Source organism: Pelodiscus sinensis, chromosome 1, assembly GCF_052426305.1.
Source record: "Pelodiscus sinensis isolate ZL-2025 chromosome 1, ASM5242630v1, whole genome shotgun sequence".
In the NCBI taxonomy this organism is placed as follows: Eukaryota; Metazoa; Chordata; order Testudines; family Trionychidae; genus Pelodiscus; species Pelodiscus sinensis.
The window spans coordinates 155,623,363-155,644,370 of NC_143052.1; the positions used below are offsets into that span (position 1 = coordinate 155,623,363).

The 21,008-nt window shown below is 41.2% G+C and overlaps 2 protein-coding genes across 6 annotated transcripts in view; one reads left to right on the forward strand and one right to left on the reverse strand.

The window, feature by feature from the left end:
- The window catches only part of CMSS1 (cms1 ribosomal small subunit homolog), a 356,232-nt gene that overhangs the window by 259,804 nt on the left and 75,420 nt on the right, over positions 1-21,008 (reverse strand). The window contains exon 1 of one of the 3 annotated variants that reach the window (XM_089775797.1): positions 14,329-14,345. The exons of the other annotated variants lie outside the window; for them this stretch is intronic. The gene's annotated coding sequence lies outside the window, so the exon portion shown is untranslated. Of the gene's footprint in view, positions 1-14,328; positions 14,346-21,008 lie in introns of those variants that run through there. 3 annotated transcript variants of the gene reach the window in all.
- The window catches only part of FILIP1L (filamin A interacting protein 1 like), a 297,957-nt gene that overhangs the window by 214,837 nt on the left and 62,112 nt on the right, over positions 1-21,008 (forward strand). The window lies entirely within an intron of this gene.

Genomic DNA, 21,008 nt, shown 5'->3' on the forward strand with positions numbered 1-21,008 from the left:
TATAATGAGACCTAAGGCCTCTGTTACAATCAGCAACTGACATCACTGTTTTTGCCATTATATCATGCCACACGTAACATGACAACTCAAAGGGAGAACAATAATACAATCTCCTATCTATACCAGTTCCAAAGACTTGCTTCCAAAGCTAGTTGTGTTGCGTCCTCTTCAGTGTTTTCCAGCGGTAGGTATGTTCTGTAATTCTTTATACTGTCTGACTTGTTACCTCATTTTAAACCCTCTGAATATGGATACAAATAAATTTTGGATTGCTCCTGGGATCTGGAAATGCTGCATGTGATTAACTGGAAACAGGAAGCCCTTCCAGATAAGGTAATAAACCAGGTAGAGGACAAGAAAGGAATGAGATGCAATGGGCTTTGCATGTGGGAAAAACCCTTTATATAAGAAAGCAGGGAGAAATATTATTGCCATGAGGGCAACAGCACTTTTCTAATTTCAATTGATTAATGAAGACTTACCTCTCCCTTCCTTTTCAAGCTATTCCATTAAAAACAGCTTAGAATGTGAAAAACTGGGGAGGGCCACTTTAAAATTGTCATTGATTTATTTGTGATGTACAAAGAAGGACCGTTCTTAAGGAAGAAGGACTTTAAGGCTTGTGGGTGGTTCTTTTTATTTCTGCATGTTTTTCTTTTAGAAATTCAGATCCCCTTTGGATAATTAGGAGGTCTACGGACACCAAGGCAGTGGGTATCCTAAAATTAAGCTTGATTCATTGAGAAGGGAAGTGTATTTTATATACAACATTTAAAAGATGTTTGTGCATGGTGGTAGTGACAGGACGGAATGTCAGATTTGACTTTTTGAGCATATATTTATCATTTTACCTACTGGGATGAGAAGCTCTTTTTGTTAAACACTCAATACTTAAGAAGCTATATTTCTGGATGCACCAAGGGAGATGTCCAGCAGAAAAAGAAGGAAGATTAAAAATGGCACGGCTAATAATTCTTAGATTAAAAAAAATGAGAGAGAAGTATTAGGGAAAATTTTCTTGTGACTTTTTTAATCCATCATAAACAAAGGACAACCCTGCAACCAATGTCCCAGTCAAGTCAATGGGACTTCCTACATGAGTGATAATTTTCAGGATCAGACCACTGTGATTTGGGATGTAAGCAACTAGTTGACTACCTCATAAGCCTGGGCTTATGGGTAGTCGAGGCACTACTCGACTAGTCGTGTCACTACTCAATTAGTCCCCACCCCTTGCTGCCTCTGAATCAGAAGCTGTAAGGGAAGGGGAAGGAGGCAATGCTGGGGGGAGCGAGCTTAAAGCCCGCTCCCCCCAGCACTGTCTCCGCAGGGGACAGTGGAGGCAGCGGTGCAGCGGGGGAAACAGCGTGAGCGGGGACAGAAACAGTCCTCGCTCATGCGGGGTCCTGACTGCTGCCTCTCTTCCTGCTGCACCTGCCCGCGGCTCTTGGACATTTCAAAGGGAGAGGCGCAGCGGGATAGTGAGCGTCCCTCCCGCCCCTCAACTTATTGAGTAGTTGATGGAAATTCCATTGACTACTCGATTAGCTAATTAATCAAAATTTAACATCCCTGTCTATGATGTAAAATTTCCAGCCAATTTCAGTGAAAACTCTTACTCTTGCAGCACTTTAAATTAGACTTTTTAAACAATAAACTAGAAGTTATACTGTAGGGAACAATCCTTCCTTAACAGGGAGAGAAAGATGATCTAATAGATTCCCTCCCTCCCCCCTCCATCTTTGACACCAGAGATTCAGCCTCATAGTTCTACCTACACAGGGTAGGTACTCACTGTTTTCTGCACTCATGTAGATAAGTTCTGTTCCTGCCAAGCTCCAAACATACTTTGCTCACTTGCTGGCAGCTGTACTGAGAACATGTATCTATGCAGGGCCTTCTGTTCCAAGGAAGACCAGTGCTAAGTACAAACTAGAAATGTGGGAAAAGAAGCCTTGGAAAGAGGGAAATAGACTGTAGATGGTGCCAGCAATTAATTGACATTAAAAGGACATGGATCAGTTGAGATACATCCTATGCCCTCATTGTTTCCCCTTATCTCTCATGAAATATTTAGCATTACAAACAGTGTGTGTTTAAGAAAAAAATTTCTTGTGGTGTTTTGTTTTAAATTTTATTTTATGAACCAACAATTGTTGGGTGGTGGTTGCATTATTACACAAGAAATAGTTTGTCAGTTAACTTTACTCAATTTTAATTGTGCTATCATATGGGTTTTTAATTGTCTTTCATATGCTTTGGGACTTGCCATGGCTGAATTAAAGGGTTTTGCCTCAGTATACTGGTTAAATGTACCAATCTAACCTCCATTCTCTGCTAGTGGGAAAAAGCAGACGGTCCTTAATGTTCTCAGAAAGCCATGATATATTGCTCAACTGTGAAGCTGTGGTCACAAAGTATGATATTTTTATCCACTGAGAAACTCCACAGAATTTGCACAACCTTTTTAATCATCAGGGTTGTAGGGTATACACTGTCAAGATATGTATGTGCATGCAGGTGGGCATTGATTCATCAAGTGTCTGATTTTTATTTCCTGAAGTTAACTTGTGTAACTCCTACAACCCTTCCACGATAAGCGAATTCAGCGCTTCTCCCTTACCTTTCTCTCTTCCTATCCCCTGTACCCAGCTACAACTCTGCCTCCCTCCCATAGCCTGAATGCTCAATGAGATGTTTAATATTGATAAATGCAAAGCAGTGCAAAAACATGATCTCAAATATACATATAAAATGATGGGGTATAAATGAGCTGTTACCACTCAGGAGAAAGATCTTTGTGTCACTGTGGATAGTTCTCTGAAAACATCCATTCAATGTGCAGTTCCAGTCAAAAAAGCAAACAGAACATTGGGAATCATTAAGAAAGGGATAGATAATCAGACAGAAAATATCATATTGCCTCTGTATAAATCTGTGATATGCCCACATTTTGAATGCTGCATACAGATATGGTCGCCCCATCTCCAAAAAGATGGCTTGGAAAAAGTTCAGTAAAAGGCAACAAAAACGATGAGGGGTATGGAAGGGCTTTCTTCTGAGGAGAAGTTAATAAGACTGGGACTTTCCAGCTTGAAAAAGAGAAGACTAAAGGGGGGGAGAGACACAAATGAGGTCTATAAAATCATGACTGGTATAGAGAAAGTAAATAAAGAATGCTATTTACTCCTTCCCATAACACAAGAACTAGGGGTCAAACGAAATTAATAGGAAGCAGGGTTTAAAACAAACTGAAGGCAGTATTTCTTTACACAATGGACAATCAACCTGTTAATCTCTGCCAGAGGATGTTTGGAAGGCCAAGACTATGAGTATGGCTAGCCTACAAGTTTTTGTCAGAAAAAGGTATGCAAAATACACTCCACATTTTTGTACCTTTTTCCCCGATTCTTTTGTCGGAAGAGGCTTTTCCAACATTTGGCCTGTCTAGATTGGGCCAAATGTCAGGAAAAAAAAACCTCTTTTGGAAGCCCCCTTCTTCCTCATGGAATGAGGAATACAGGTACTTACGAAAGAGCATGTTTGCTCTTCCACACACGAAAAAGGGGAAGAGCAAACACGTTCCTTGAACACGGCAAAGTTATATCCCCCAAACCCCACACAGTCTAGCCGTACCCCAAAACAGAGTTCAAAAAAGAACTAGATAGATTCATGGAGGATAGTCCCATCAATGGCTATTAGCCAGGATAGGCAGGGATGGTGTCCCTAGTTTCTGTTTGGGAATGAATGACAGGAAATGGATCAGTTGATGATTACCTGTTCTGTTCATTCTCTTTGGGACCCCTGGCATTGGCCACTGTCAGCAGACAGGATAGTGGGCTAAATGCACCTTTGGTCTGAACCAGTATGGCCGTTCTTATGAATTTCCTCAGACCCATTTTACAGGTCTCTCAGGCATTCGACTCACTTTACCTGAGCTACTGCCTCACTCTGCCTTGATGCTGGAATGACTGCCTGCTGCTTATTGCACTGCCATCTCCTTCTAGTCCTTAAAAGAAGGACCTCGGAAACTGGGAGTGATGGCAGGAATTCAGGAGACACACATGCCGAGGAAAAGGGAGGGAAGACAACCAAACATCTTCCTTTTTTCCAGTAAAACAATATGTCCATGTCCAGAATCATCTCAGGCTAAAGGAGCCACCTCTTTTACACAAGCTATTACACGGTTGATATCTTAATAGTTAATCTTTTGTGATCCATCAAACACAAGACATGAAAACTATGAGGAAGATTATGCACATTGCTCAGTGTGCTGATAACACTCCAAATTTCCACTAGCTTTTTGGAGATTATCATATTCAGAAGAAGTTATCTACAAAAGAGACATCACATACATTGCAACCTTTGGCTCAATTTTGCATATCTGCAGCAGGACCCAGATATCACCGTGACCTTATTTTCCTCTACTGTCTGAGTAAGACAGTGATGGAGACCAAGTTGTCTGGGCCTCCCCTAGAACAAACTGAAGTGATCCAAGTAAGCTGAGGACCCATTTGGAGACTCTGACAAGTCTATTGATGGGGTTTGTTTGTCTATTGTTCATGTAGTTTGTCATTGAAAAGCAGGGTTGAGTGTGTTCTTTCATTCTCACTTGCATCTGAATTATCTGACAACAGCAATAGCTTTGAGTATTTTATTTCATATCTGGCTAAAAGGTGGCATTTGTTTGCCTCAGTTGCAACCCCAACTTAGTTATCCTCAAGACTAGAGAAATGCAGTGGTTCTCTAACCTTTCGGGGGAAGAGGGGAAAGAGAGAGAGAGAAGCCTTGTCATGGATCTAGCTTCTTTCCCAAAACCTCACTTGTGGTTCGCTAAGTACATCATTCTTTAGACCACTAGGAAGATGTTCAAAGACTGCAGTTTGAAACTACAAGACTAGACCAAACTTCTATAACTGTAGTCACTTATAAAGATCACTACGAATTCAGCTTGTGCAGAATATTGTGACAAATATCCTTATTAAAAAATAAAACCTTTGCCTTCAAAGGTGTTGGCCAAATTAAGGGTAAGGTCTGTGTATAATTAGTTAGTAACAAAAGCCTGTGCATCTTCTCTGATTTTGTTTTATATCTGCCAACTCATTTTTCACTTGTTGTTTTAGTAATGCCTATAAAAAGGCCGGGAAATATCCATAATTACCAGAACTGACTAGAAAAAAAATCTAGTGAATTTAATTTGTTTGGTTTGGGAAATATTTTTATTCCCTATAACCATGCAGTTATAAATGAAGCTGACTGTTCTCATTTGTGACATATCCTACATAGACACACAAAAAGGGTCTTAAAATTCAAGGTTAAAATATATTTTGTGATGTTTATTCTATGAAAAAGAAGAAACATTTATTAGTGTTTTAAAGCCAAAAAATGTAAGTTCTTGTGAAATTCCTAACATGGTGAGCATGATATTTCAACATGTATGTATACAGCCTTCAACTCACAGTATCCTGTGTCATATCTTTTCTGTGCATACTTTCTAACATTTCATTTATTTTCCCATGAGTAAGCTATTTTAAATATATTTTAATTTTCAACTGCCTCAACTAGCCAGTATGTTGGTGTTCACATCATTTAAGAACATGCAAAAATTTGAAATTTATATACAAGGAGCATCAAAATGCATTACGGGCTTTAAAAAATAGGTTTACTCAGTATCTCCTCAATGAGCATATTACACTCCCGGATAATTTCTAAGCATCTGGTTAGTAAGAACCATGTTTTCCTCTACCTGTTAACAGGCTGCTTTGATTTGCTTATATAACACAGGGGTGGGGAACCATTTTTGGGTCAGGGGCCACTGACCCACAGAAAAATCATTTGAAACCCCACAACAAACCTTCACTGATGTAGTCCCCAACTGAGAAGGAGAAAGACACTCTCCACATTTTCCTCACACAGCAGAGCCTTGGTGGGCCCAGGCTTGAAGATTTTGTGCACTCCAGCCCCACAGAGGGGCAGGGGACTGGAGCACCATTGCAGGCTCCTCAGTACCGGGGAGCCAGATCCAGAATTCAGCCCCTGGGCCTGAGGCTGCCCACCCCTGATATAAAGGCTCCATAGCCAGCCTCGCAGCTCCCCTGGGCTTCACTTCCCATGGCTCCCCTTGGCTGGAAATGGCAAAGAAAAGTCCACGGGAGCCACAAGGCTCTGTGGCTATGAAGCCTTTATATAAACAAAACTCATTAGCAGCTTTTAAACCTCTATCACTCAAAATGAAATCTATCCAATAGGAAGGCATTGAGTGTGTTCAGAGGACTAGTAATGGGATATGAATATCATTTCTAGTTCACTATTTCAAATGCTGTATGCGTTGATAGTACTGGACATTTGTTCCCAACTAATGACTACTTGGCAGCCTAAGTCAAGTGAGCATGCTAGTCCTTCTAGCATGCATACAATAATTCATTTTTCACCTACACAATTGTGGCTAATTGGCTTCTCTCTTTTTGTCAGCCTCAGAAGAGATGGCAAAGATTGAATACTCCACAGAGACAAATCTAGCACCTGAACAATTGTGTCATGCTATAAAAGGGCAACAAATTCCAAGTGTAAGCTCCTGTAAGGTCATCTTACACACTGACTACCCAACTATAACTCTCCAGTGACTCAGTCACTATGCCAAGAGAGAAGAGAATACCTGGAGATATTTTGGTGAGGACTGGTTGAAAAATCTCTGGTAGGGAAAAAAAAATGAATCAATTCTGTGGCACTCCCACTCAAGCACCAGCACTCTTGGAGACAGATTATGGATAGAGTACTAGGAAACAGAGAGGGTTTCTCCTGACTTGCCCCATAGTAACCCACCTATTTCAAAACATGAATTAGACCCAAATGTCGGGGGTAGTAATTATGCAGCACAGTGGTAGCCATACCAGTCCCAGGATATTAGAGAGAAGATGACAGTAATTGTTCCAACACCAACACCCTAAAATTCAAGTACTAAATCAGTGTTTATTTAGCCTTGAAAATATTGTACAATATGCTATGCTACCTCTTCTTTATAGTAAGTATAGTGGTTCCCATAAGACTTTTACCACTTGATTTCCCAAGAACTTTGTTCAACTCCAGTTTTATCACTCAGGTTCCTTTATCTGGAATATAGGAAAGTTATGCTGAGTTGATCAGACTAAAGTGTTACACAGCAAACCTTTTCCTTCTTCTACAATTACAGATTTCATTGCATTTCTATATGTTGCATTGCACGTTTTTAGCTTGGCTGGATTACTTGGCAGGAACCAACCCCAGTGCAGCATGCTCTGTCCACATATTATCCATGTTCAACCTACTTTTTACCCCATCTCTACATTCCTAACTTACTTCTGTGCTCATTGTTATTTTATTTGGGTTAAATGGCTCCCTGGGTATTCTTCCTCCTATCTAAGCTGGCTCAAATATTCTGTCTTCACTTTCGCTTATTTAAGTTATACAAATGCTTATTCAAGTTACACAAATACGCCATTTTCAGCCTGTTAATTAATTTAGTCCCCTACCCCTGTCTTCCAAGAAATCAGGCCTCCCTCCATGTTTGTTTGTTTATTTCTGGCCAATTCTACATTCCTACTATGAATGAATACATAAAGTTATGTAAACTATGTCAGATTATTGTGAATTTAACGTGAATTAAAAGCCATTATACTTCCATTTTCAACTTTACTTACCCCCCTTCCTTATGATGTGCTAATTTTTTGTGTATGAGCAAGGGAGTGTTTTTATACCCAGGTTTCCTCACTCTACTTCTCGGCAAAGATTCCCTACATCACACACACATCCTTGTGTGCCACCCCCTTTGGAAGCTGCCCAGCCCTGGGTTTAACTTGCATGCAAGGCAAGCTATTAAGGAACTGGAAAGATACAGACTATATACAGAAATCCTGCCTAAGTGGGGCATACAGTTTTTTCTTTAAATAAATCATCCTTCAGTAGTTAAGTGTACCAATTATGTGGCTAACATTAGGGCAACAAATTTTCCCTTGCCTTCCTATTGCCATATGCCTGTCATTTTTTCCTACAGTTTCCATTCACTGTTTCAAACATGTGTTGCCACTTATGTGCCAAGAAAGGAATCTCTGAACTACCCCCTTTATGTATGATGAAATGGCAGACTGAATGGAGCCAGGGAGAGCACCATTAGCAGTTATTCACACTTCTGTTTTCTCTTAACTTCCTTTTCTTTAAAGTTTATTCCTTCTATGCAAGGATGTGTAACTATAAAGACATCCATGACTCATGCTGCAGAATATATAACTTTAGTCATGTATTGCAAAACCGAGGGTTTTTTTTAAAAAAAAAATAAAGGCCACCTTAAATAAACTTTTTCTCCTTTACATTTCCAGATGGCGAATTCTTTTGTGAATTGCTTACCGAAGCATCAAACACTGGTAATCCAACATTCTTTTCTTGTAAACTCATTGCTACAGTTTACCAGTGTTTAGGATCCTATCTTTTTAAGGATCACTTGTTCTTTTAGCATTAGATTAGGTTGTGCATTTTTAAGTTTTTCAAAAGCTGTAGACGTCAGAAAATAATGAAAAACAGCATTTTTCTCCCATAACAAAGCGATGAAGGGAAAAATCCCTGTACACATTTCTCCACAGAATACAGAAAGAAGTGTTCAGTAAGAAATTAACTTAAAAAAATCATATTGAGCCAGTGCGATGGCTCCATCCGTTCTCCTAAGGATTGCTCCTATTGCGAAATGGACAAAAGTTGGAAATCCAGCTGAGCGAGAGCCCAAGAGAGCAGGTTATCTAAGTTCTGTGCTAGCTCAGTAAAGCAAAGTCAGTTGTTAGGTTATGAGTCATGCACTGAAATGGATGATAGCTCCAAACTATCCATTGTAGGTTTCCCAACAGTGGAGCGTGGTAACAGGAAGTTAACCCATCTGAACACATGTTAAAATATGGGATAAAAATAACCAAACATTCCCAAAGTGAGTCATTCTAGCTGGACAGCATAAGTATAAAATAGATTGTAAAAACAGAATGTGTTGAATAGAGCTAAAGAGATAAAATAACATTCAGTAACAGCTGTAATAAATCTTTCAAAAATAAAAGATTGAAAAAAATACTAAAGTACAATTGAATCTTAAAATTGTCAGGATTAAGTAGAGTTTCAACTCAAATATAAAAGCAATTGGATGTGTGCAGTTTACAACCAATATATTATCTGCACAAAATGTCAACTTTGTGGGATCACATCAAGACTATGCAAACTCTAGGCAACATGTACTTAACCAGCATTAATGATGTACAGTAATGAATGGTAATTTCTACACACACACACACACACACACACACACACACACACACACACACACACACACACACACACACACACACACACACACACACACACACACACACACACACAAAGACTCTCTTTATAAGGTAAAAACCATTGTGAATAATTTGTGTTTAAAAATAATTGCATAAAATCATTTTTGTCTTAACATCATGCTCATATTGATTAACTTTATAAAATAATTTTTAAAGGTGTATTAAAAATAAGTTAAAATGAAATTACTAAAGAGAATGTATCTGCTAAGAGCCACTGACTTCTAGAGCTCTTATATTCTTATGAATTTTATTTCATTTAAATTATTCAGTGGACAAACAGCAACTCCCCATAACATGTTCTTAAAAATTATTGCATTTAAATAATATGCAGTTAGGTATAGAGGACTGCAGAGGTTAAGTATTGTCAAAGGAATTTCAGGTTTTGCCCTGCACTGCACAAGATTTAAGTCAGGGTATAATCTATTAATTTTATATGAAGATACAGGTTGGACCTCCCTGGTCCAGCACCCTCAGGACCTGACTGGTCCTGAATGAAGGAATTTGCTGAATCAGGGGAGGTCCCCGCCACCAGTCTCCCAGGACATGGCCCTTCCCTTCTGCTGGCTCTGCTCCAGCCCAACTGCTACAGGGCTTGGTGCTTGGCTCTGGCCCACATCTGCCAGCTGATTGGGGCTCTCTGGGGATGGAGCTCCCCAGTCGCCATGGCTCTGCTTCTGTCCCGTCTGGCTGGGGCTTCCTGGGGACAGGACTCCACAGCTGCCCCACTAGGTTGGAGCTCAGTGGCTGACCGGCTGCTGCCGTGCCAGGCTGCTGCTGCACCGAGTTGGGGCTCTGCAGCTGGGCTCCTGACCAGCTTGCACTCTTGGACACGGGCCTTCTCTAGTCCAGCAACATCTGTGATCCTACCAGAACATGGACGTTGCCAGATCAAAGAGTCCCAGATTTTGGAGGTTCAATCTGTACTTAAATAGTTGAAAGTGTAGGTCTGCTCTGCAAAAGTCATTGTAAAAATGACAGTTTACAAGTGCTCCACATTAATTACCTCTAAACAACATCCAATTAAACATGCTCCATTTACAAGGAAAATTATATTTTCCCTTAAGCGTCAGTCCTGCAAACTCAGCCTTTGATCTGAGAGTCAAGCTGAGTGTTCTTTTCCTCTTGCTCATCATCATCAATTCAAAAATTCTGCAAGTGACTGCTATCACTGATTCTTGTGCAATCTCACTGGCAGAATTTAGTAAGCAATTCTCTTGACTTGCAAGAAAGAGGGAAAAAATTCCAGTTCACAATCTCCTCATGGGGCTATCTGTGCAACCATAACAGACATAAAATGCACCTGTCACTTAATGTGAGCAAATATGACCTAAGAGTTCTCTAGAGTAAGTGTTGCACTATTTTCTCAGCAATTTTTAAGGAAAACTGTACTTCAAGTAGTTTTTACCAAAATGGTTTTTCAACAGCAGGAATGAGAAAAGAATTCATTAACGGGACCTATCAGCACATATTGTGTGCTTTGTGTCTTCAGCCTTCACTGATGGGATGCAGTACACAAGAAAGTTCTGTGATTTGAACAATCCCCCAGGAAAGGGCCTTTGGTATAAGCTAAGCAGGCAATGGACAAGATGGATCTAAACCTGTACTATATGATCTGTCAAAAATAGGTATGTCCCAAATCCCTCAGGAGTATATATCAGCCCAGATACCCATTCAACAAAGAATCCTTGTTTGTAAGGGCAGATGAACAAGAGGCACATTTAGTGCTCATAACCCATAATTCTTTGTGCTCACATCTGCTTTGGAACACTGCTAGGGTGGATACAAAGATTATTGGAAAATATGGAAAACAAGGGTATCTGCCCCCACCTTAATGAGCAACAAGGAGCTCTTCCAATGGAATGCCACACACAGAGGAACAGATCATTTGCTGAGCTGGATGGTTAGTGAGAGGAAGCAAATGTCAGGGCACCAATTCCCATCTTTGGCTTATAGTAATTACAATTTGCATATCATTTTACTTCTCCAAAAACACTTTTGAGACAATATTTACTAATTACCAAAGTAAAAAGCACAGCCTTATTCTTTCTTGGGAGGGTATAAGGGTAGAAGTATTAAATGGTTAGACGTAGAAACTCTCTGTTGTCAGATGTGAACGGATACAACTACTGCAGCATCTGAAATAAAAAGACTTCAAGCTTCTTTAGCATCTTTCATCCAAGGATCTCAAACGTTAGAAATGTTATAAGCCAGCGATATTGTCTCCAATTTATAGAAGAGAAAATGGATGCCTACACATTTGAGGGAAGCAGTCTCTGACTTTGGGTGCCCAAAAAAGAGTTCAGGTAATAGTGGGGGTGCTCTGAAGGACAAATCTAAAATGTTTGTGATAAAATCTGACGTAAGTCAGTAGTGTTTTGTTATGGTATCTAACCATCATCAACAATTTAGATGATGGCATGCAGTGGTTCCCAAAAAACCAAATAGCAGCAAATAGGGCCAAAAAACAAAAATAGCAGCACAACTTGCGCACAGGGCAGTGGGGGGGGGGGGGGCGGGCAGGGTTGCCTCACACATGCCCCCCAGTTTGGGAACCCATGGCAGAGAGAGTATGCTTATAAAGTTTGCGGATGATACCAAGCTGGGAGGGGTTGTAAGTGCTTTGGAGGGTAGGGTCATAATTCAAAATGATATGGATAAACTGGAGAAATGTTCTGAGATATTAAACTTCATCCTAAGGACAAAGGCAAAGTACTCCACTTAGGAAGGAACAATCAGTTTCACACATACAGAATGGGGAGCGACTCTCTAGGAAGGAATACTGCTGAAAGGGATTTCAGGATCATAGTGGACCACAAGTTAAACATCAGTCAACAGTGACACGCTGTTGCAAAAAACCCAAACATGATTCTGGGATGCATTAACAGGAATGTTGTGAGCAGGACACAAGAAGTCATTCTTCCACTCTACTCTGTGCTGATTAGGCCCAGTGGTGGCCATCAATACAAGCGAACTTGGCGGTCGCCTAGGGCGCCAAGATAACCGGCCATTGAGGGCTTTGGGGGCGGGGTGCCAATCGCGCATTTCGCCTAGGGAGCCAGTTGCCGGCAGCTTGTTTAGGGCCGCTCCTGATTAGGCCCCAATTGGAGTACTGTGTCCAGTTCTGTGCACCACATTTCAAGAAAGATGTGGAGAAACCGGAGAAGGTCCAGGGAAGTGTGACAAAAATAATAAAAGGTCTAGAAAACATGACCTGTGAGGGAAGACTGCAAGAACTGGGCTTGTTTAGTTTAGAAAACTGAGAGGGGACATGATAGCAGTTTTCAAATATCTAAAAGGGTGTTACAGTAAAATGCCAATAGTCGGGCATCCAACTGTTCGGCACTCCTAATACTCCGGCATCAAAATGCCAAGCACTCCTGACCAGCTGATTAAAAAGCCTGCCACTCAGCACACGTGCTGGCTGTAACCAGAGGGAGCATAAGGTTGTGGGAGGGGAGGATGGAGTGGGATCCTGTTACAGTATGGAGAAGAGCGTTTTGCTTCAGGGAAGAGGAAAGGGGAGGGGAGGGCGAGAAGGATCAGATTATAGCACAGAGGATATGCGAAGAGGAAAGGGGAGGAGAGAGAGAGGGAGATTGTGTCCTGGCCAGCTGTTAAACCGTGCAGCTGTATCGGACCTCCTGATTCTCCGGCAAATCTGATAATCTGGCACCATCTAAGTCCAAAAGGTGCCAGATTATCAGAAGTCTACTGTACAAGGAGGAGGGAGAAAAATTATTCTCCTTGGCCTCTAAAGATAGGACAAGCAGCAATGGGCATAAATTGCAGCAAGGGAGGTTTAGGTTGGACATCAGGAAAAACTTCCTGTTACGGTGGTTAAACACTGGTTTAAACTGCCAAAGGAGGTTGTGGAATCTCAATCACCAGAGATATTTATGAGCAAGTTGGATAGACATCATCAGGGATGATCTAGCTTGGTCCTGCCATGAGAGCAGAAGACTGGCTCAATGACCTCTCAAGGTCCCTTCCAGCTCTAGGATTCTATGATTCCAGCCTAAGGGCAGCTAATTACACAGACCTAATTCTAAAGTTATTGAAGATTTAACTATGATCCTCAAACTGAAAACTCAATCCACAGAAAAACTAAAAAATAAGTATATGCTAACCATATTGTTCAAGGTAGTGATTCTCAAACTGGGCAGCAGCACCACTCTGCAAAAGCTGCTAACGGGCGGCTCTGGTTTGTTTACTTAATGGCTTTGCAGCCATAGAGCCTTGCGGCTCCCATTGGTCGCGGTTCAATGTTTGCAGCCAAGGCGAGCTGCGGGAAGGGGAGCAGCCCATTAGCAGCTTTCACAGAGCGGGGCTACAGTCTACTTTGACAAACACTGCCGTAAGCTCAGTAGATCAGTTGCAATTCTTTTACATTGTAATTTTTGAGAGCTTTCATTTCAAACATGAGACACCTATTTTAAAAAAAATCAGTTTGTAAAAACAAACTTCATTAAAATTATAATAGAAGGAAAAATATCAGAACAATAACAATGATATTTTGATATCACTTTCACACAATCTGAGAAATATAAACCAATACCACATCCTCAATAAAATTCTTCCTCCATGTTAGATCAGTTTTGAATTTGGATATTTGAAGTGGCCTGGCAAACAATTTTCCACATATGGTATTTAACAAGTGAACAACACTAAAAGGGGTTTAAATTAGCATAATAAGACAAGCTTGATATTCTATAACTGAAGAGATTTCCTTTCCAAGATTTGTAAGTGGATCACTCCAATAAATTAAACCAATGATTGTGTGGAAATTGTGCTCTTTTATTTCAATTCATTACAGAAGCAATGAAACTATTTCAACAAAATGGTCAGTAAACCTAGCTGTAAACCCCCCCGCCCACAAACACACAAAAAACCCCAACACACACACACACACACACACACACCTTACCCAGTGCTTACATATTTCTTCCTGATTTGACCAATACACTGGTATACTTACAACTTATAATGTGATGCCTGGGAAAAGACTGATTTCATAAGGTTACTTCTTCCACAGGTAACTACCATTTAACAACTAAATAAGACTTTGCTCTGATGGTGTAATGTTCTTAATTTTATATCCCACTACAGACCTTTTGTGCATGCAAAGACGAGTATAGAAATGATTCCCCAATTTCTGCAGAAAAGGACCTGGGGATTACAGTGGATGAGAAGCTGGATATGAGTCAACAGTGTGCCCTTGTAGCCAAGAAGGCTAAGGGCATATTAAGGTGCATTAGAAGGAGCATTGCCAGCAGATCTAGAGAAGTGATTATTCCCCTTTATTCAGCTCCAGTGAGGCCACATCTGAAGTATTGTGTCCAGTTTTGGGCCCCCCACTGTAGAAAGGATGTGGACACATTGGAGAGGGTCCAGCTGAGGGCAACCAAAATGATTAGGAAGCCGGAGCACAATACCTATGAGGAGAGGCTGAGGGATTTGGGTTTGTTTAGTCTGCAGAAGAGAAGAGTGAGGGGGGATTTAATAGCAGCCTTCAACTTCCTGAAGGGAGGTTCCAAAGAGGATGAAGAAAGACTGTTCTCAGTAGTGACAGATGGCAGAACAAAGAGCAATGGTCTCAAGTTACAGTGGGGGAGGTCTAGGTTGGATATTAGGGGAAACTGTTTCACTGGGAGGGTGCTGAAGTACTGGAATGGGTTAGGTAAGGAGGTGGTTGAATCTCCATCCCTAAAGGTTTTTAACTCTCGGCTTGACAAAGCCCTGGCTGGGTTTATTAAGTGGGATTGGTCCTGCTTTGGGCAGGGGGCTGGACTTGATGACCTCCTGAGGTCTCTTACAGCTCAATACGGCAGTGCACAGGCAATCCAGGAAGTGTTTGGAGAATGTTGGAGATAACTTCTTGGCACAAGTGCTGAAGGATCCGACAAGGGGTTGTGCGCAGCCTGACCTTCTGCTCACAAATAGGGAGGAACTAATAGGGGAAATAGAGGTGGGTGACAACCTGGGAAGCAGTGATCATGAGATGGTAGATTTCAGGATCCTGACCAAAGGAAGAAAAGAGAGTAGTAAAATACACACCTTGGACTTCAAAAAAGCAGATTTTGACTCCCTCAGAGATCTGATGGGCAGAATCCCCTGAGATGCTAACATGAAGGGGAAAGGAGTCCAGGACAGCTGGCAGTATTTTAAAGAAGCCTTATTGAAGGCACAGAAAGAAACCATCCCGACGCGTAGCAAGAGAGGCAAACATGGTAGGAGACCGGATTGGCTTACAGGGGAAATACTTGGTAAACTTAAGCACAAAAAGGAAGCTTACAAAAAGTGGAAGCTTGGACAAATGACCAGGGAGGGGTTTAAATGTATAGCTCGAGAATGCCAGGGGGTTATCAGGAAGGCGAAAGCACAAATGGAATTGCAACTGGCTAAGGATGTGAAAGATAACAAGAAAGGTTTCTACAGGCATGTTAACAAGAAGAAGGTGGGTCAGAGAGGGTGTGTGGCCCCTACTGGATGAAGGAGGTAACCTAGTGAGAGATGATGTGGGGAAAGCTGAAGTACTCAATGCTTTCTTTGCCTCTGTATTCACGGACAAGGTCGGCTCCTGGACTTCTGCGCTAAAGTGACGCAAGATGGGATGAAGATGGACAGCCCGTGGTGGGTAAAGAATAGGTTGGGAACTATTTAGAAAAGCTAAACATACACAAATCCATGGGTCCGGACTTAATGCATCCGAGGGTACTGAGGGAGTTGGCAAATGTCATTGAGGAACCATTGACCATTATCTTTGAAAAGTCATGGAAATCGGGAGAAATCCCAGATGATTGGAAAAAGGCAAATGTAGTACCCATCTTCAAAAAAGGGAAGAAGGACGATCCAGGGAACTATAGGCCGGTCAGTCTTACCTTGGTTCCTGGAAAAATCATGGAAGGGATCCTTAAGGAATCCATTTTGAGGCACTTGGAAGAGAGGAAAGTGATTAGGAATAGTCAGAATGGATTCACAAAGAGCAAGTCGTGCCTGACCAATCTGATTAGCTTCTATGATGAGATAACTGGCTCGGTGGACATGGGGAAGTCAGTGGATATTATATACCTTGACTTTAGCAAGGCTTTTGATACGGTCTCCCACAATATTCTTGCCAGCAAGATAAGGGAATGTGGATTGGATAAATGGACGGTAAGATGGATAGAAAGATGGCTAGAAGGCTGGGCCCAGTGGGTACTGATCAACGGCTCGATGTCAGGATGGCGGTTGGTTTCTAGCGGAGTGCCCAAAGGTTCGGTTCTAGGACTGGTTTTGTTCAATATCTTTATTAATTACCTGGATGAGGGGATGGATTGCACCCTCAGCAAGTTTGCGGATGACACTAAGCTAGGGGGAGAGGTAGATATGCTTAAGGGCAGAGATAGGGTCCAGAGTGACATAGACAAATTGGAGGATTGGGCCACAGGAAATCTGATGAGGTTCAGCAAGGACAAGTGCAGAGTCCTGCACTTGGGATGGAAGAATCCCAAGCATAGTTACAAGCTGGGGACCAACCAGTTAAGTAGTAGTTCTGCAGAAAAGGACCTGGAGGTTACAGTGTATGAGAAGCTGGATATGAGTCAACAGTGTGCCCTTGTAGCCAAGAAGGCTAATGGCATATTAGGTTGCATTAAGAGGAGCATTGCCAGCAGATCCAGAGATGTCACTATTTCCCTTTATTCGGCCTTGGTGAGGCCACATCTGGAGTATTGTGTCCAGTTCTGGGCCCCCCACTACAAAAAGGATGTGATCGCATTGGAGAGGGTCCAGCGGAGGGCAACCAAAATGATTAGGGGGCTGGAGCATGACTTATGAAGAGGCTGAGGGACTTGGGTCTGTTTAGTCTGCAGAAGCGAAGAGTGAGGGGGGATTTGATAGCAGCCTTCAACTTCCTGAAGGGAGGTTCCAAAGAGGATGGAGAGAGGCTGTTCTCAGTGGTGACAGATGGCAGAACAAGGAGCAATGGTCTCAAGTTGTGGTGGGAGAAGTCCAGGTTGGATATTAGGAAAAACTATTTCACTAGGAGGGTGGTGAAGCACTGGAATGGGTTACCTAGGGAAGTAGTGGAGTCTCCATCCCTAGAGGTATTTAAATCTCGGCTTGACAAAGCCCTGGCCGGGTTGATTTGGATGGGATTGGTCCTGCCTAGAGCAGGGGGCTGGACTTGATGACCTTTTGGGTCTCTTCCAGCTCTATGATTCTATGATAATTATGACAATGTAATGTTACCACGGAAGTGACTTGGTTGTACCAGTTTCAAGCCTCTCAGCACATCTGCATGCCTGATGTGAACCAGAAGTCTGAGCATTTTGAGTTTGAGCTGATTTGCAATGTAACTGTTAAAGTGCTGTGCCTACTCTCCTGAACAACCTGGCTTGTGAGTTCTCCTTAAACTTCTGACACAAAATAATGTTCTACCTTTGATTTGAGAGAACAATTATTTCAAAATTCACTTCATTTTCTAAATAAGTTACCTAAAAATATGGTTTCAGTTTCACCTAGCAGTTCTTAAACTGTGATCCATGGATCACAGATGGTTGACTCATTAGGATGGCAGGTTATGTGGTCTAATTTACACTAAATCATACTCCAAATGGAATCAATCTCAAAAACTTGCATTTGTGATTAAGCCTAAGAATACTAAAGATATGAAGAATGTATTTTCTAGCAGTGTATTAAGATCATGATAATCATGAGAAATGCATCCAGGCAAAGGAAAACTTACATAAGAACTGCCATACTGGGTCAGACCAAAGGTCCATCTAGCCCAATAGCCTGTCTTAGAACAGCTGGTCACCAAGCAATCCCTCACCTGTAACCCATTCCGTGCTTCTGACAAACAGAAGCTAGGGACACCATCCATGCCTGTTCTGGCTAATAGCCATTGAGGGACCTAACCTCCATGAATTTATCTTGAATTTATCTAGCTCTTTTTTGAACTTTGTTATAGTCTTGGACTTCACAACATCCTCTAGCAAGGAGTTTTATAGGGACTGAGTGTTGGGTAAAGAATGTGTGTTTGTTTTAAACCTGCTGCCTATTAATTTCATTTGGTGACCCTAGTTCTTGTGTCTTTATTCATTTTCTCCACATTTTATCTTTAACTTTTTTCTTCCAGCAGCATCAGATCAAAGGAATATATGTAGGATCTGTGCATTTCTTAACAGATACCAGATACATGGGCAAATATTTTATAAATGCAATCTGTAACTGAAAGATGTGAAGGATTTTTACTAATCAGAACGTCCTTAAGGTTTAAGACATAAGTTTTACAATAAAGTCACACATTTCTACAATTCTCATTGTTAGATAAAGTGGAAACAGCAATATTTGTATGTCCTGTGACTACAGGTTGAACCTCTCTAGTCCAGCATCCTCAGGACCTGACCAGTGCCGAACCAGAGAATTTGCAGAACTGCAGAAAGTCATTATTGTCTAGCAGCATTACTAACATTTCCATTGATCACTGGGTTCTTAGATCATTTAGGGGTAAATCAGAGCTAAACAACAGCACTGAACACTGGGAGCCAGGACTGGTGACTGTAAAAAAAAACTTTATGAGACTGCAGGAAACTTGGCCACACCCATGCTAAGTGGACATCTGGCTAACTAAAATCATGCCAGATCACAGATGTTTCAGGATCAGAGATTGCCAAATGAGAGAGGTTCAACCTGTATTTACATTTTTTATACATCTCTGGCTTAGTCCTGGTCTATTACTAAAACTTAGATTAAAACATCTGGGAATTCATTCATTCCCTAGAGGGCTAGCTCTACTGCTTATAAGATATCCTTAAAAGATGCCTACAAGAATTAATTTCTGGTAACAATGGAGCAATGACAATGAGTCAAAATATATTTAAGCAACCCAGACTCTGACAGCTATATGCGTACAGTACTTGCATTGACAGCACTATTACAGTAATGCGTTGATGTCACCAAAACAAATGTCAATGCTGTATTTGAAGCAAGGTCTTGAGAAACACTGCTGATAAATCTCTCCTTCCAAAGCATACCCAAGACATCTCAAAAGCCACAAGAACTGAAGAAATCAGGAACCTCAGGCATATCAACCATAAGAGCTTAACCAGACCCCATTACATCACCCTGAGTCAAACAATGTTTAAAGTAGCTGATAAAAGAAATGCTATCATGTCCTGAAGCAAACTTCTTGGACATACTTTCAGATCTAAAAGTCTTTTAACACAAACATCTGTAAAAGATTTGAATGGGTGACAATACATTGCATGTGTCACTTGATTTTTCATTTCCAATTCAAAAGTAGTGCATTATTAGTTTCTGGTATTTGTGTACATGGGGGTACTCTTCTCTCTTCTTTTAAGGGTTAGAAAAATTAGTTTTGCCTACTGTCCCATTGCCTACTGTCTCTCAGACAGAACTAACAACTATGGTGTCATTATACCCTTTTAACAGTGCTAATGTTGTAATGTGAATACCTGTTCACTATGAATTGTATAGAAAAATCTCATTCCTGTCACAATATTCATCAATAACTTTCAGGCATTACTGACGCTGGTTTAGAGTCCCCATTAATATTACAAGTTAAAGTGTCAAGTACAATTTTCAGGACTCATAGGTCAAAGCCATTTCATCCATGCCAAATAAAACGTTTATTCCTATTGTATTTGCTTTATAATCTCGGCCATTCCTTAGCTGTGATAAGGCTTTCCTCTACCAGGATAGCTTCTGCTAATTTAGTGTCATTGTGTCCACTCCACCTTCTTCCTTTCCACATCAGAGATATAAAGTATTAACCAGTCACATGTGCTACCTCCTCTCTGTTCTCTATTAAGAATACCATGAAATAAACAAAAAAGACATAATGAGGCTATATCAGACTACACAAAAAATGCAAAGTATTCAAAAAATATTGAACATGCAAATAGTAATCTAGGTCCAATGGGTCATGACTGGATCTTACAGACCAGCACAGAAAGGTTCAGGGATTGAGAAAAGATATCTAGTGTAAATTATCCTTAAGTTCCTCATCACATGTTAAGTTCAAACTTTTGTATTGTATTGTATTGCACTGTAAAAACTTAAATACAATGAACAGTCCTGAAGCACCTTGCTGTGCCCATGAAAGCTCATGATACCATCCACATTTCTTGTTAGTTTCATAGGTGCTGCAGGTATTTGGTGTTTAAGGTTTTTCAGTAATAGACTAACATGGCTACCTCCTGAAACTTTTGTATTGTATTGTATTATTTACACATATAGAGCCCTATGCCCTGTACTTTGGAGGGCCCTGCACTTCAGGGAGATATGGGGTCCAAGATGGCCTGGAGGGGGACCTGGAGGAGGGCCTGACTGTGGCAGTAATGAATGACCTAGTCCCATCCTGCCCTGTTCTGTTCCGCTGGCTCCCAGCATGATTGGGAGAGAGACAGAAGCTGGAAAGAGGCAGGGCAAGGGTATGGAAGAAGGTATGGAAATGGGGGTGAAGCAGGGGCAGGAAGAGGCAGAGGGGCCAAAGGAGGTCATCTCAGGTCCTGCACCCCTCTAGGCATGGTCATGTGTGAGTATAAAATTAGCAAAAAAAAAAAAAAGATAACTTTGTCATTGTACAGAAAAGATTCTAGAAGTGCTGTTTATTGTACTGCAGCAGAGTAAGACAATTTTCCTACCTCGGCC